This window comes from Phaseolus vulgaris, chromosome 7 (genome assembly GCF_000499845.2).
Source record: "Phaseolus vulgaris cultivar G19833 chromosome 7, P. vulgaris v2.0, whole genome shotgun sequence".
Taxonomy (NCBI): Eukaryota; Viridiplantae; Streptophyta; class Magnoliopsida; order Fabales; family Fabaceae; genus Phaseolus; species Phaseolus vulgaris.
In genome coordinates, this window is record NC_023753.2 from 12624668 (window position 1) to 12629838 (window position 5171).

Genomic DNA, 5171 nt, shown 5'->3' on the forward strand with positions numbered 1-5171 from the left:
CACTCTCAACTTTCCACTCTCCAACAATATGTTTGGATCTCTGGATGTACTGTTAAAAAACAAAGATATGAGAGAATATCAGTCATTTAGATTCAGGGTTTTGTGGAAAAGATAATAAGAGGATATAAGTGTGAACAATAAATATTCTTTTCTCTTAAGATGAAGAGAAATAAAGGAAAAGTCATGTTAGCATAGGATTATTTCCAAATTTACCCTTATTAAATAAATTAACTATCCCAAATATTTTTAATAAAATGAAATAATAATAATTAATAGTAAAATAAAATTTTAATACAAAAATATATACTATTTATAATAAACAAATTATATAATAACTATTATAATAAATATAATTATTATTATAAATATAATTATTATTATTATAAATATAATAATTATTATTATAAATATAATAATTGTTATTATAAATATAATTATTATTATTATAAATATAATACTATTTACATTTAATACAAAATTATTTTTTAATTGCAATTTTTTAAATTAATGAATATTTAAATTATTTATTTCTATATAACAATTAACAATTTTTACATATAATCAAAATTTTGCATGTAAACTATTTTTTCATCAAATAACTCATATCTTTTTTAGAAATTAATTTTTGAACTAAATCAGATTATACTAATAATAATTTTAATTCATCAAAATTTAATTTAAATACCTAATATTTTATTATTTTATTTTTTAAAGACAAAGATAAATTTGTAATCGCACATTTTATACTTTAAAAAAAATATTTTCACAACCATCACATCACTCACAAATTCCAATAAACTTTCCTAACAAGTTAACTATAACATGCTTTGATTCAAACACACTAACTTTCTTCACATTTTTCTCTCAGATTCTCACACTTTCACTCTTTCAAATTCTCACACTTCTACCCTCAATCCAAACTCAAACTTATATATGATTTGACAACAGTTAATAATAATATATTAAATCAACCTTTTTAAATAAAATTTAAATTATTAATTATAAAAATAATAAATCGGAGTGAAAATTCTTTTAAGTGATAACATTATGAATGCCCCTATTGGCCAATAAGAGTTTCTTTTCTACCACCCTTCCATAAATGTCTAGAACAAATGAGACAAGAAACCTAACAATTTCAATGGCTAAAATTTGATAGTACATCAAAATAGTGCAGAATTTATGACACTAATTTTAATATTTTATTTTATTTTATTTTTAAATAATTTTAAAGGAAAAATTATTAAAATACGTGGATATATAATAATATTTTTTCCTTAATATCTTTCTGTATCATTTTTCACACTACATTCACTTGACATTTAATAAATTATTATTTTATTAAAATATAATATTTTATTTTAAAAAATAATTGCGGGGCAGTTTGTTTTTATTATTTGGAGTGTGAAATAAATTTTATTCATTTTTATATAGCTACCTTGTGTTTAGTGTGACTTTTTAACTTTATTTTTATTGGAAAAATATTGTTTGACAACCACATTTTTTATTTATATTCATGTGGAAAATGTTTTTCATAATAAAATATTATATTAAAATAATAATTTATAAAATTGTAGGTTGAATGAATGAAAGTAGTTATTTTAACAATCGCATCTTCTCTTATTTCCACTTAACAGTTTTATATATTAATAAAATATTAAACTAAATTATTTAATTAAAATATAAATAAAATTATTAAATAAAATGTTGATAAAATTATTTTTAGGATGTGTATTATAAAATTTGATGAATTTAAAATACAGAAATAATATTTTGACATTTCAAAGAGTATTGAAAAACAATCTTTTTCCATTAAGATATTAGGTCACAAATGTAGAATAATGATACTTTGATTCTCGTATTTTTTATACTTCTGTGCATCTAATAACAGTATTATTTTATTTATATATTTTTATTTGTTAAATATAATATTTTATTATAAAAAGGGGTTGTAAAATAAAAATTAGAAAAAGAATTACTGTAAGTTTTGTTTTTCTTGAATATAAGAGAAGAATGCATATAGCAAAGTATTAAAAATATATGAAATACTTTAAAGAAATTTAGTTAAAAATGTGCGATAAATTAAAAATGTTTATTACTTTTTAAATATTATTAAAAGTTAAAAATATTTTTATTGTTTTAAAAAAATTAAATTATATTCTTGAAGTAATATTTAAAATTGATACAAACAATAATGCTAGGCTGGAATCATTACTTTGGCAAAAAAAGTATGAAAAAAATAAATATATTCCAGGTCAATGGCATATGGCAATTTGTTAGACCTCACCATGCACACGAAGAAGATGGTGAAGAGAATGAATTGCCAGCACAAGATGTTGAAGGTGGTCAACCTGAGGAGGCAAACCCCACTCAAAGGGAATTGTTAACTCAAATTTTGTCCGGCATACAGAACATGAATACCCGAATTGGCAGGGTTGATCAAAGGATGGACAAAATTGAGGATACTCTGAGTGACATTTGACCTCATCAAGGCCATTGAGTGTTTTATCATTATGTTATTGTCATTGTTTTTTTTTTCTTCTAATTTTCATGTTGAACATTAATGAATTGTTATTGTTATTTTTGACGTTAAGGTTTTATGCTACTTTTCATGCTACTCATCTACATAATCATATTGTTTTTAATGCAACTTTTTTACCATCTTATTACTTCGACAGCATTGGTTAAGTGTCATTAATGTTTGCGTATCACAACACGTCGTCATCTAGTTGTACTGTGCAAAAACGTGGTACTTTTACCCATGCTACTGGGAGCACAAGTGCCTTCATTGATCCTATTTGTGATTGTGGACAATTTGCTGTTTTGATAATAGCGACAACAACAAAAAATGCTGGAAATTTTTTTTGGAGTTGTCCCAACTACAAGGTAAAATTTATTCAATTAGGTTTCAAACAAACTTAAGAATGTTATTTTAAACTTATTCATTGTTCAATTTTATTGTTTTCTTCAAAACAGATTAGAGATTAGAAGTGGCATGGTTCTAGGCTGTAATTTTTTCAAATGGTGCATTGAAGACGTTGCCAAAGATGAAATTATTATCATACAACAGAATAAGATATGTCTTCTAGCAAACTGTTTGAAGGTCTCCACAAGAAGGATTCAAATGTTATTACTGAAAATGTCTTTACTTTTTCTAATTAACATTGTTATGTTCTTCATGTAATGACTTTATATTATATATTTTGACACCTACTTAATATTCATGTTATATTCTAAATTTCTATTTTCTTTTTAAAATATATTCATTTTGTTATTCATAATAATGAAAATTATTATTAAAATAAATTTTATATATATTTGTATATATATATATAACATAACATAATTTATAAAATCATTTATAATTAAAATTATGTAAATAAATTAACTTAAATAAAAAATAATTCTTAATTAATAAGATGTTAAATAATATAATTATAATTTAATTTTAAATTATAATTAACTAAAATATGAAATAGGATTAATCATTATTTATTCTTTTTTTATATACAAGGGTAAAATTGTAATCTCACAAACTTTACTATTCAAAATAATTTATAATATTTTTACAATTATCACATCACTCACAATTTTCAATAAACTTTCCTCACACATCCACTATAACATACCTCAATCCAAACAACTTCAACTTTCTTCACACTTCCACTCCCACTCACCCTCAACTTTCCACTCCCCAGACCCTCTAATCCAAACACACCCTTAATGTCTAGAACAAGTGAGACAAAAAACCTAACAATTTCAGTGGCTGAAATTTGATAGTACATTAAAACAGTGCAGAAAAAGAATAAACAGAAGGAAAAATACACAAATATTTTATGTGTTAGATTTAAAAATAAATATATATAATAAAAAATAAATTTATTATTAAATAATATAAAAAAATATTAAAATAATAATATTCGGAGCGTTTGTAAAAAAAAATTGGGTTGTGAATGTGAATATATCATTACCTACGTAACTAACTAAACACAAATAGTTAGACGCAGATATCTGGTATCTAATGACACTAATTTTAATGTTTTATTTCATTTAATATTTAAATAATTTTAAAGGAAAATTTAGTCAAATGCGTGGATATATAATAATATTTTTTCCTAAATATCTTTAAGGATTATGATATCATTTTTCACACTTTAACATTCATTTCACATTTAATAAATTATTATTTTATTAAAATATAATATTTTATTTTAAAAAATAATTGTATGGTATTTTTTTATTATTATTTGGAGTGTGAAACAAATTTTATTCATCTTTATATAGCTACCTTGTGTTGAGTGTGACTCTTTTATTGTTTTACATCCACATTTTTTATTTATATTCATGTGGAAAATGTTTTTCATAACAAAAATATTATATTAAAACAGTAATAAATATAAATAAAATAATAATTTATAAAATTGTAGGTTCAATGAATGAAAAATGTTACTTTAACAATCTCATCTTCTCATATTTCCACTTAACAATTTTATATATTAATAAAATATTAAATTAAATTATTTAATTAAAATATAAATTAAATTATTAAATAAAATGTTGATAAAAGTATTTGTAGGATGTGTATTATAAACTTTGATGAATTTAGAATACAGAAATAATATTTTGACATTTTAAAGAGTATTTGAAAACAATATTTTTCCTTTAACATATTAGGTCACAAGTTAAATGAAAATTAGAAAAAGAATTACTGTAAGTTTTGTTTTTCTTGAATATAAGAGAAGAATGCATATAGCAAAGTATTAAAAATATATGAAATACTTTAAAGAAATTTAGTTAAAAATGTGCGATAAATTAAAAATGTTTATTACTTTTTAAATATTATTAAAAGTTAAAAATATTTTTATTGTTTTAAAAAAATTAAATTATATTCTTGAAGTAATATTTAAAATTGATACAATTTTCGTTCAAATAAAATACACAATCTAAATACGATTTTTTATATTTTTTTGTAGAGTTTAGACCGGTTAATGAGTTCCATTAAAAAAAATGAGATTAATGGGCTTAATTGAAATCATAAGCATGAAACTAGTTATATTCAAATTTTATACTAATATGTGTTTCGAAATGAAATTCCACGGTATACTGTTTGTTTGAAAATTGGGAATTGTAGTGGCGGATGGAGACTTGTCCATTTCGTTATTTTTCATCATTTG